The sequence below is a fragment of the Ovis canadensis genome, chromosome 26, assembly GCF_042477335.2.
Source record: "Ovis canadensis isolate MfBH-ARS-UI-01 breed Bighorn chromosome 26, ARS-UI_OviCan_v2, whole genome shotgun sequence".
Taxonomy (NCBI): Eukaryota; Metazoa; Chordata; class Mammalia; order Artiodactyla; family Bovidae; genus Ovis; species Ovis canadensis.
Genome location: NC_091270.1, coordinates 17501 through 30005, shown reverse-complemented (window position 1 = coordinate 30005; position 12505 = coordinate 17501). Strand labels below are relative to the sequence as shown.

The window sequence follows — 12505 nt, the reverse complement described above, 5'->3', positions numbered from 1 at the left end:
AACCCTGAACCCGAACCTGAACAAGTTGGGGGGTTGCCCGGACCCTAACCCTAAGCTTAACAATAAACCTCTAAAATAAAAATAAACGTTTCTGGTCTAAGCCCCGCCTCTTGCTGTCCCCCGCCCCCTAAGAGCAAAAGAGCTAAGCTGCGGACTTGAACTCCTGACTTACAGACCATAGTCTGCCTGCTTACCAGCGCACCTAACCTCTATGCTACAGAGGCCTGCTGCTCTGACAGAGCTCCCGGACCCTCTTCAAGCCTCTGCCCGCCAGGGTCTGGCTCTATAGAATATCATGGCTGTCCTAGGTCATCTTTGCTTTCTATAGTCATAGTTTTATCCCTAAATCATAGATCAGCTGAGAAAAAGCTTGGATTGTCTCGGTGGGGTGGATTTGCTTGTCCTTGTGTTTCACCTGGAGGCAGTCGCGGTCCCGCGGGCCTGTCCTGGAAGGGGGCGTGGGGGTGGGGCGCACCGTGAGCGCGTCGGGGGCGGGGCGAGCCTGGGCGGCTGGTCAGGAGCGCGGCTCACGTGAGCGGGTCTGGGGCGGGATGAACATGGCGGCGCGTCGGGGGCCAGGGCTCTCAGGGCTCGCCATTGCAGCTGGGAATGCTCGTTTTGTGGGCTCCTGGGTCCCCGTCGATTGGCATCCAGCGAGCAGAGCGCAGGGCTGTGGGCCACAGGTAAGGGAACTCAGACTGGGCGGAGCAGGGAACCATGTATTCTGCCCTCTTTGTTTGCAGTCTCGGAGCCGACTAAAATGGCGGTTGCAGAAAAGCCTCGCCTTTGGGGCCAAGGGTTTTACCGCTTTACCCCTTTGCATAAAGCTCAGACCCGCGCGGTTTTCCCAAGCAGCCTAGTGTATTGCTTCCTACAGGCCTGGAGAGGATAACAGGCAGGAAGGCCAGGGGTCTCCAGACAGAGAAAATAGACTGCAAGTGTCAGACGTTTTTTCCTCTCTCTTAAGAGGCCAGAGGAGACAAAAGAGTGCTGCATTTTTTTTCCTCCATCTTGATACAAATTTAAAAGGAGGTTTCTCAGAAAATTCTGTGTTGCCATGACCACTCCTGGCTCCACCTGAATTTAACTTTCCTCAAACCTTGAACTAAGCAATGCATTTTTCTTATGGAAATGTTTGTCTTAAGGTATGCTAATGTACTATGTATTTACCCAAGGCTCTGTCTTCAGGTCAGTTTCCCCTAAAGGCTCAGAAAAAACTTGACAAACCAGTATGTTTTACTCATACCTTGTTCTCTTAATCTATGTGAATGAAACTATATATTTGCTTGGAAATCTGCCTTTCTTCAAGATTCATGTCCATCATTTTATGGCCTGGGATGACTCATCTGCTGCCAATGTTATCTCAATGCATGCTGTGGGTGAGGGGCCTGGTGCCATTCTCTGACACATTGTCTTTCTTTCATTAGCAGACTGCTAGTGGCTCTATAACATCTGGCTAAAGACTAGCAGGGGGTACTCTTTCTTCCCCCTTTTACTGTCTACGTCAGCAGCTCTCTCGATCTCTTTTATATTTTAATAAAACTTTTTAACAGAAAACCTCTGAGCCATCAAGCTTCCTCACTTGCCCTGGATTGAATTCTCCTCTGGAGTCCAAGAATGCTGGCATCTTTTGTGGTTTAGCAACCACCTTTCAGCCTTTTGTAATTCATATTGAATCTTCATTTCAGATTGAAGATGCATTCCATGGTATTGCCAACTGAAGCCTTTTCATCGCTATGGAGTATCTGTCCATGTCTTTAAGGTATTTTTCAGCAATCAAGTATCATTTCCAGTGTGCCAGTCTTGTTATCCTCATTCTGTCCATAGCAAAGTCTTTTATTAATGTTGACATGACTGAAAGGGAATCGTTTGTTTAAATTCCTTTTCAGATTGTTATTTGCTGGTGTATACAGATAACACTGTGTCATCATCGATTTGTATCAGTTTGGACAGCTTGATAGTTGTCTTTAGTTTCTTTAATTTCTCATAATTTAAGATGACCCTGGCTCATATATTTACAGTCTCACCCCTAGTCTCAGTCATTTCTTCAAAGAACTGTCCCTTTTTTTAACATTACATTATTTTTGACTGTGCTGGGTCTTTATTGCTCGTTTGTCTAGTTGTAGTGAGCAGAGGCTACCCTCTAGTTGCTGTGCCATGGCTTCTCATTGCAGTGCTTTCTCTGTTTGCAGAACTTGGTCTCTGGAGCATGCAAACTTCTAGAGTTGTTCAAGGGCTTCGTTGCCCCTGGGCGTGTGGGATCTCCTACACAGGAATTGAACCCGTGTTCCCTGCATCGGTAGGCAGATTCTTTACCACCGGGCCATCGGAGATGTTTCCTGTTCCCTTTTATTAGAGAATGATATTTAAAACATACATGTAGGAGCTCAATATGCTCAGCTGACAAATACATGGATATATATATACATGTATTCCAGCTCACCTTTGAACATATTCAGTTAAAGGTAATTTGTGATGTCTCCAACCTGATCCACTACGACATGGACATTGTAACGTTTCCTTTTGTTTATCTGTAACTTTGCATTCCAATGGTAAGATACCTGGCTTCCACCGCTTGTCATACACAGAATTCAGTGCTTGTCCCACGTGGTTACTGAAAAAAAACTGTCAGATTGTCTTTCAAAGGGGGCTCTGCATGCATTGCACCAGTATCTTGAGTATGTTTTTGTATGATAGTTTACTATCAGTATACCCTCAGTGGCCAGGTGTCTATTTCAGTCGCTACCAATTATGAATGGGCTTGTTTGCTCTAGTGTTCTTGGACAATTCGAATACAGTTTCTTTGTCAGATATGCATTTTTTTTAGGAAAACAGTTTTATTGATTGTTGGCTGTGTTGCATCTTTGTGTGTGGGCTTTTCTCTAGTTTTGGTGAGCATGGGCCATAACTAGTGGTTTGCAGGCTTCTCACTGCAGTGTCTCCTCTTGTTGAGGGGCACAGGCTCATGGGCTTCAGTGGCTGCAGCATGTGAACTCGGCATCGTGGCTTCCAGGATCTAGAGCACAGGCTCGGCAGTTGTGGCACACGGGCTCCATAGGATGTGGGATCTTCCCATCCTAGGGATCGCACATGCATCTCCAGCACCAGGGGGTGGATTCTTTGGAATCTATGGAACCACCAGGGCATATTTTAGATTCTAGTTTTCCACACATGTATCTAGTGAAAGAGGCCAGGATCAAGAGGCATGGCAGCTGGGAATCCTCAGCCCCAGCTCTGGTGTGCTATCCAAAGCTCTGGGGCCTCTGGTGAGCAGCTCAGCTTCCCTGGGACTGTTTCCTCCCGTCAGAAATGCCCTGCTTTTGGACTGTAGCCCACCAAGCTCCTCTGTCCCTGGGATTTCTGAGACCAGAGTACTGCAGGTGGTGCCATTTCCTTCTCTGCTGCTGCTGCTGCGTCGCTTCAGTCGTGCCTGACTCTGCGCGACCCCATAGACAGCAGCCTACCAGGCTCCTCTGTCCCTGGGATTCTCCAGGCAAGAACACTGGAGTGGGTTGCCATGTGCTTCTCCAGTGCATGAAAGTGAAAAGTGAAAGTGAAGTCACTCAGTGAAGTCGTGTCCATCTCTTAGTGACCCCGGGGTTGCAGCCTACCAGGCTCCTCTGTCCGTGGGATTCTCCAGGCAATGGTACTGGAGTGGGCTGCCATTGCCTTCTCTGATTTCCTTCTCTGCAAGATAGCGTTTTGAAGATATTTTCTCCTGGATATTGCTTTTGATGAAGGAAGGGGGATCCCTTCCAGGGCTTGAGAGTGAGTTCTTGTCTGACACTGGGCAATGAGTTGTCTGAGGAGAGGAGTGCTGTCCAAGCGAGAGGCTTTATTGGGAAGGGCTGCCGGGGTGGAGGGCAGGAGGGTGAGGGAAACGGAGAGAGCCACTCTGTCATGTGGCTCACAGTCTCAGGTTTTATGGTCATCGGGTTAATTTCTGGTTTGTCTCTTGCCAGGCATTCTGAATTGGGATCTCTCTTGGGGGCACACACATCACTCAGCTGAGATGGATTCCAGCGAAGTGGATCCTGGGAGGTTGGTAGGACCTCTGAACTGGAGCCTCCCATCACCTGACCTCTCCAGAATTCTGGTTGGTGGTAGCTTGTTCGTTCCTTGTTCCTTCCCAGGCCCTCCTGTTGTAAGATGACTCCTGCAAGTGTTTTCTTTTCTCTGTTGCCTGGCCAGGGTGGGTGGTCGGTGGTTCATTTAACAGTTTGTTTTTGGTTCTCTCGAGTAAGGTCCTCCACAGGGTAAATGTATGAAATGATAAAAGGCAATGTTTTAACTAATTTGTATTCATAATTTGGTAAGTTGGCTTGTTTTGTGTATGTTAGACCTGATCACCAGACCAACGGTCATGTAGAACTTTAGTAGTTTTCTAAAATTCTATAGTTTTTAAAATGGAGTTACCTTGTTGCAAAGTTTGTGTTTATGTTCATATTTTTTTAAACAGTTATTTCTTTTTAGTTGATTGATCATTGCTTTACAATATTGGTTTGATTTGTCATACATCCACATGAATTAACCATAGGTGTACCTATGTCCTCTTGCTCTTGAATCTCCCTCCCACCTCGCACGCATTCCCACCTCTCCAGGTTACTACTGAGCCCCAGTTTGAGTTCCCTGAATCATACAGCAAATTCCCATTGGTTTACATATTTACAAATGTAGGTGTACCTGCACCCATGCTGCTCTCTCCATTCATCTCACCCTCTCCCTCTTGTTCTCCACCCTCGTCTGTAAGTCTGTTCTCTATGTCTGCACCTCCATTGCTGCTCTGTGAACAGACTCGTCAGTACCATCCTTCTAGATTCCATGTTTTTCTCTCTTTGACTGACTTCCCTCCCCTTTATTAGAACAAACTCAAATGTGTTCCTTTTTATGGCTGCATTCCATACAGGCTCTGTTTGTTCCTTAGCCATGTTTTGCAGAGGGTCATGGAGCTATTCTGCTCCATTTCAGTTTGGGCTTCCAGTCTGAGCAGCAGAGCTGCTTCTGGGTGAGCCCTCTGAGGTCTGTGAGCGCCGGGCTGCCCGCTCTTCTCCTGTGGCCCGAAGGGGGCGCCAAAGGCCCCTCTGACCCGCGGGAGCAGGACGCTTTGCCTTTAGACTCTGCTCCGTGAGCAGCTGGCGGGAGCTTTGTCTCCTCAGGACCATCAGGGCTCAGGCTTCTGGATAACAGGGCTGCATCCAGGCTGAGAGGAGCAGGGTTGCCTCAGTGCCCACCAGCAGGGAGGCGCTGCAAGAGCGAAAAATGAGGACGGAGTAGACGTTTCCTGTGTCCAGCTGAGGGCTGACTGGGGGTCCATCTCAGAGGACTCAGGGGGAAAGAGCTCCGTGTGCAAAGCGGTGGGTTTTCAGTTAGATTTGCGTTAGATGATGTAGAGGATGAACACTGATGTTCTTCCGTGTAGGTGGCCATTTTCCTGTCACTGTTTCTTGAGAAGACTGTCCTTTCCTCTTCGCTCGTTCCTGGTTTGATTTTCAGGAACTGACCATGTACAGGTGGGTTCGTTTCTGGGCTCTCTATTCTCTCCTGGAGTCCATGTGTCTGTGTTCCTGCCAGTTCCTCACTGTGGTGGTCACTACAGCTCCGTGATGTAGTTTGAAGAGGGATAGGAAGATGCCTCCAGCTGTGTTCCTCTTTCTCAGAGTCTTTTTGGCCGTTTAAGGTCCTGTTCAACAGTAGCAGTCTAATATGAGGAATACTTCTATTTCTGTGAAAAATGCCATTGAATATTATTTTGTGATTGCAGTCCGTGTATTTGTTGATGACTTTGGTTGGAATGGACCTTTTAATTCCTCATTGTTCCAGTGCATGAGCGTGGAACAGTTTTCTGTGTATTTGTGTTTTCTTTGGTTTCTTTATCAGTGCTTTCTAGTTTTCTGACTACTGGTCTTTTATGTTCTTGATTAAGTTTGTTGCTAGATGTTTTATTTAAGTGGGATTTTCTTAATATTTTTTTCTGATTGTTATTAGTGTGTAGAAATGCAAGTGATTTCTGGACTGTAAATGGTAGTATTTTATATGATTGTAAATTGATCCGAAATGATTCCGCTTTACTGAATGTAGCCTAACAACTTTTTGTGAAGTGATGTGGATCATTTTATCTGTAAGATCTGTTTCTCCTGCAGTAGGTCATCCAGAGGACCCAAGACATGGTGGTTACTAATAGACTTCCCACAGTACTTCTTCATTCCACGTGGACTCCTTCACGGGCAGTGAGCATCGCAGCTTCCCTTGAACTTCATCTGGGTAAGTCTTGGCCTGTATCAGAAAGTTTCCTGCCTGTCTGCTCTAAATTTCTTTTGTGGTATCGACATGGTTGTTTTGAAACCTAGTATACTTTCCAGTCATTTAAAATGTACAGAAAATGCCTAGCAATGGGAACAAGTGCTAGCATTTGCCACATCATCTAAAATACTCCATGTGTTTTATCCAAAATGGGTTCCTTCTTCAGAACCAGCACATAATCTCCAAAATCAGGAAATCATATGGTATCTACATTATAATGTAATCCACCACCCCACTTCCACTTTTAGCAATTGTTCAAATGTATGAATATATCTTTTGTTTCCATCTTCATCCTTTTTTCTTTATTTAGAGTGTTACTGAGATTTTCAGTTATTTGGACAAACTTGATGGTTTGAAAGCAGACATGGTGAATAAGGGTTCTGGGTGGCCTTTCCTATGTGGATTTTTTTTTTCACTGAAGATGGTTTTAATATTTATTCATGTTGTAACATGTATGAATCCTGCATTCTTTCTCCCCCCATAGTAATTAAAAATAAATAATATGCCATTTACCGTTTAGATATTTGTAAGCATACAGTGTTGTAGCAGACAACCTTTTCTTGTTTTGCAAACCAGTTTAATAATGTGCACCTTATGCGTGCTTTGGAGAAACTCAGGAAACTGAGTCAGTGACTGAAATGGCCCAAGATATCACCTTAGATTCCATCTTCATCTGAAAACAAAACAGGCACTTCCTGGTGGTCCAGTGGCTGAGACTGGACACTCCCAAAGAAGGAGGCCCAGGTTCATTCCCTGATCCAAGAACTAGATCTCCCATGCCACAACGGAGAATTTGCATGTTGTAGCTAAGTATCTGGCTTGCCTCAATGAAGGTCGACCTGGCACAGCCAAGTTAAAAAAGAGACAAATATTAAAAAAAATACAACCAAAGGAAAGGAAGGGTATGGTGGTTGTGCAGATTTACGGCTTAGCTTTCCCTATCGATAGAAAAGAAAAAAGAGTTTCAAAAGACTGTGTCTCATCCTTCTATCTGGCATATAGAGAGGATTCCTTTGAAATGAGATTTCTCTGGTAAATGTGACTCACAGAAGAGCTGTCTTGAACTTGGGTTTCAGAGATGATCATGTGTCCTCTAAAAAAATAAAAGTTAATTGGGTCCAACTGATTCTCATGCTGAGGTGGTATATTTTGTGGTAGCATTTGCTCCCCTTCACTTTGGATGTATCCCCATTTGTTTACACTGTCATCTACTGAAGACATCCTGATATTTGAAAGTTTTTAGTTATTACAAGTAGAGCTGTTGTATATAATCATGCGATACTTTTTGTCTGGATGTTTTCAAAGCTTTTTAGTAAGTGCTAGCCATGTAGTATTCAGGTCACAGGAGAGCCTTGTTTAGCTGTGGAAACATCCAGCTATGTTTCTCTGTGGCATGTGGGATCTTCTGGGGTAACGGATCGAACTAGAGTGTCTTGCATTGTCAGGCAGATTCTTTACCACTGAGCCACCAGAGAAGTTGTGCCCTACCCCCTTTTTTTTGAGTTTACTGAATCTAATAGGTGTGCAGTGCTACCTCACTGTTATTTTAGTTTGTAATTTCCTAATGATATGTGATTTTGAGTCTTTTTGATAGGCTTATTTACTATCTTTATATTTTTGTAGGCCAGGTGTTTAGGTTTATACATTTTTTATGAGATTGTTCTAGATTTTTTGGTATATTTGGAGTACAATCCTTTATCAGATATGTATTTTATAAATATATTTTCCTGTGGCTTGTGTTTAAGTTTTGTGAATAAGGTTTTCCACAGTTTAAATTTCCAATTTTTTAAAGTTAATGTTATATATGTTTTATATCCTTTTTTTGGATAGACTTTAGTGTGTTGTTGTTGTTGTTAAATTTTATAAGCAGAAGTGAGGTACTGTAGATACAGTTTTAAGCTAAGATGAGGTACCATAGATACAGTTTTGCCTTTTGTCTGTTAAGAAGTTTGAGTGAGTTTGGTGTACACTGTATGTAACATTATGTCTACATTCATTTGACTGGATATAGCTTCCAATTATTTGTCTAATTGGTTTTGGAGATATCACGGGAAGTCAGTTTTTCCAAGGGAAACTGAGGTCCATGAAACATGAACTCTTTTCGATCGGTCGGAATCACTCTCTGCTATTTCTGACAGATTTGACTTGTTTGGATATCTCATATGAGTGGAATCACAGCACGTTTGTCTTTTCTTGGTCTGGTTTATTTCACTTAATCTAATGACCATAAGGTTTGTCCACATTGTCGCATTGTCAGAATTACTGACTTTGAAGGGCCGAATCAGATTCCATTGTGTGTATACCACAGTTTGTTTATGGAATTGGCTGCCATGGACACTTAGATTGCTTCTGTTTGTTTGCCAGTGTGAATCATGCTGTTGTGAGTATGACGGAAGAAGTATCCATTTTTTCAGCCCCCTTTCCTAATCCTTTTGGGTACATAGCTTGAATTGGAATCGAACTATGTATTTATTCCATGTGTTTGTTTTGGAGTCATTTCTGTAATGTCTTGCAGAGTGACAGCACCATTTAATGTACTTTTTCGTATGGTGGAATACCGTTCAAGCTTCTGAATATACCTTGTGTTGCATATTCAGTCTCCCACCAATGGACACTTGAATGAGTTCTACCTCTGAGCTATCGTGAATGTCACTATGAATATTTGTGTACCAGTTTTTGTTTGAATTATTAACAAATACATTACTATATATAAAAGAAGCCACAAGGACCTACTGTACAGTTTAGGAAACTATTAAATATCTTATGATAATGTATAATGGAAGAGAATCTCAAAAGGAATATATGAAAAGCACATAATAACCATGATATTTATTGTGCCAACACTATGAGTTATCATAGCACTACTCAATGTGTATTTATACATGTCACTAAAATATTCACATCTGTAAGGATATTATAAAAAATTATATAAAAAATCAAGAATTCAAACAGAGAATAAATAAACTTCCTGTCATTGCTCATCATCATTTATACACTAATACTACCTGTAACACTCATTGTATAAGTGCTGGACTAGCAATTGACATTCTCGTAAACCAAGAGATTGTGAAGGTGTAAGGAAATATAGCTTATTGAATTCCTTAATGAAGGATTATAGAACTCTATGTCCATGAAGTGAATGAAATTCCGTTTTATTGAGCCACATTCTTACTAGAGTGATGAGCTTCCACCCCACCGAACATTAGTTCACAATGAAATCCTGCAGTCCTCTGGCCTCAATGTCTGCTTCCTGCTACCGAGAAAGAAAAGATGAGGAAGTCCTGACAAAACCGATGCTATTTTTCTTTTTCTGATTTGTATTTTATCGCAGGGCTTGGCAAAAAGAGGGCCCAACCTGTTTTTAGAGTTCCATCCCAAGGGTTCCTCCGGCATGTTCCCTATGTTGACAAACTGCTGATTATTTTCAACAAAGGACAATGATCTGCACTTCACTATCTGTTGCTTGAGCTGGAATAGCAGGCATCCCTTGAAGTGCAGTCCTTCATGTGGAAGTAGGCATCCCTGAAGCAATAGTATAAGAGGAACACATTTATCATGTAGACATCGCAGCCCATGCATTTGTAATAATTTTTCAGTTATACCCGTCATCATCAGAGGAACTGACTTGTCCCAGTAATAACGAGAGTACCCAGTATAACAGTTCCTTGACTTATGAGTACTTCCTATGAGTACCCTTATGAGTACTTCTTCCAATGTTGTTTCTCCTACTTTGGTCATGAACAGTAGAAGCTGATGGCAGTGGTCCTTGAAATGTATGTCGATTCCCAGGTGGCACAGTCAGTAAATAATCTGCCTACCAGTGCAGGAGGTGGAAGTGATGTGGGTTTGATCTCTGGTTCAGGAAGATAACAATTCATACACATGTTTTATGTGAACCAGTTTGATACTCATGAGTTTTTTTCTTCTGTATACAGAAAAACAAATGCTGTTCAAGGACACTGAAAGAACCCTGATTTCGAAAATCAGATCTGTATTGTGAGCAATGCTTAGATATCCATGAGTCGAAGCATAGTATTATGCCTATCATCCTTGTATTTCCCTCAGTGAAATATGTTGAGGAAAACTCTTCATTCATGGTCTAGATTCACAAAGAAGCTAAATAGCATTCATCCTTTACGTTGACAACTGTGAATTTAAATCTCCTGTGAATCCTATGTGACAACCACACATACCAACATGAGTTATTAGTATAATATCAATATTTTTAGTCCTATTGTATGTCAACTAAAAAAATCAATATGTAATTGTACATGAAGTCAAGACAAAATCAGTGTAGAGACAAAATCAGTGTAAATACAAAATGTTCCATCCTTTGAGAAAGGGAGAAAAACATCTCTGTGCTTAGCCTATTGCATTTTTATGTATTGGATCCTTAAGTAGTTTATTCACCACACCCTTTGAATGATTCACAAATCTTCAGAGAAGAAAGGATCATTTCTCTTTAACAATGAGTAGTTCAACTCTTCTCAAAGCAAAGTCATAAGTGAGTCTAATTTTGTGTGAGACCATGAAAACTCAGTGTTTTCATTATGCTTGTGCTTATGATGGGAGGAGGTCTGAGAACGCACTTGTGAAGGATTATTCATACCAGTCGTTCTCATACGTATCTATTCTTTAAAGGTCGAATCACTGAGGTGTTGCTTCTACACTTGTACTAGGCTGAGTAGCAACATTCCCTTTCTCCCTAAGTGCAGTAGACGTGTTCCCAACCTGTCTGTCTTCTGTCCTCTGGAGTATGTATTGCTTGAGCTCATCACAGCCTAGTAGATGGAAATCATCAGGATATTCTGGAAACCCTTTTTATTTCAGTCTGTTCAGGAGGTTACCACTGCTGCAAACCTCTGGATTTTACCAAGCGCTTTTAACAACCTCAGATGAAGGATACAAGTCAACACTCGTGACAGCCACGGGCTTCCATGGCCTATCCGTGATTGTTGGCTTTGCTTTCATAATCATCCTGTTTCTTATACCAACTAAACTGTCACTGTATTTTTTAATTACCATTTTATCTTTGATGGTTTTTAGATCTATTATGGATTTTCCTATATATCTTCACTTATCGGTGAGGGTCTTATGTTAGTAGTAGTTACGACAACTGACTTCCTGTCTGTTAGCTGTGGCAGAATAAAAAAAGAATGACCCACTGTATATTTTTAATATTATGTATCAATATATTATTAGTGTTATTGTTTGCAGTCATCCAATTCCAAGTTTCTGAAATAAACTTTGAGAAAAATCACATCCTTTTGAATGTCCATTTGACTGAATAGGAGCACAGAAATGTTCTTCCATAAAATTGTTTACAGTTTCCATTCCGTTTCTCCTGTTTGATGTAGATATCGGCCTTTGGTTCTATCATTAGCTTTGCAAGTAAAAAAAAAATAATTAGAGCTCGTATGGTAATTTTACTGTTAGCAATAAGTTTAGCATAAAATGAACACAGAAGAGGTTACAGTAGACCAAATATGAAAGTCAGTTTAAAAGAAAACATAGTGTTGAATGTTTACAGTAGGAATATAGTTATGAAGTTCCTTTATTATTATTCTATCCTTTCCATTTCTTTTGCAGGGGTGTTAATGTACAGATTCCAGTACTATGGCTAGAGTGAATAATAGTATCATTATTCTTGAGAGCAACTCTACTAAGTCTTCACGCTCATGTCACTCAAGGTTTTTTAATACCTATTATGTTAGTCGTGTTTGTAGTTTGTGAAGTCACATAAGTTGCATTCATTCAAGCAATAGTATCAAACAGCTATGGCATCAATTATAGATGTGAATCGATATCGAATGTGAATCCATTTCATTATTATTACAATAATAATCTACACGTTATTATTGTAGATATTCTATTTATGCCAGTAACAAAGCCGTGCAGAAATAATACAACGTTTATTAAGAAAATAAGATTTACTAATTTGTTTTATTATTCTATTTCTTTAAAACAGATTGAATGACAACAGGCTTAACTTTTCATTCACTTGTATGACTATGAGCAGTTTGACCAAGCTGAAGAAGATGACTTGTTTGTAGTCTTCCTCATCAGCTCATTCCATCTACTGGCTTTAAAATCATTTAGTACAGAGCTCACCGTCTAGGTGTTCATCCAGTGTTTTGTTTGCTTATCATGCAGGATCATTTTAAAAGGAAAAGTACGTGTGTATGAGTTAGAGCTCTGATCCCAA

General features: G+C 41.5%; 1 long non-coding RNA gene across 1 annotated transcript in view; it reads left to right on the top strand.

Annotated features, from left to right (window-relative positions):
• The first annotated feature begins 504 nt into the window (after window positions 1-504).
• The window catches only part of LOC138430839 (uncharacterized), a 14497-nt gene continuing 2496 nt past the window's right edge, over window positions 505-12505 (top strand). The window contains exons 1-5 of the long non-coding RNA XR_011253404.1: window positions 505-683; window positions 1689-1762; window positions 2193-2299; window positions 3963-4096; window positions 6141-6261. This is a non-coding gene — a long non-coding RNA (uncharacterized lncRNA). The remainder of the gene's footprint in view (window positions 684-1688; window positions 1763-2192; window positions 2300-3962; window positions 4097-6140; window positions 6262-12505) is intronic.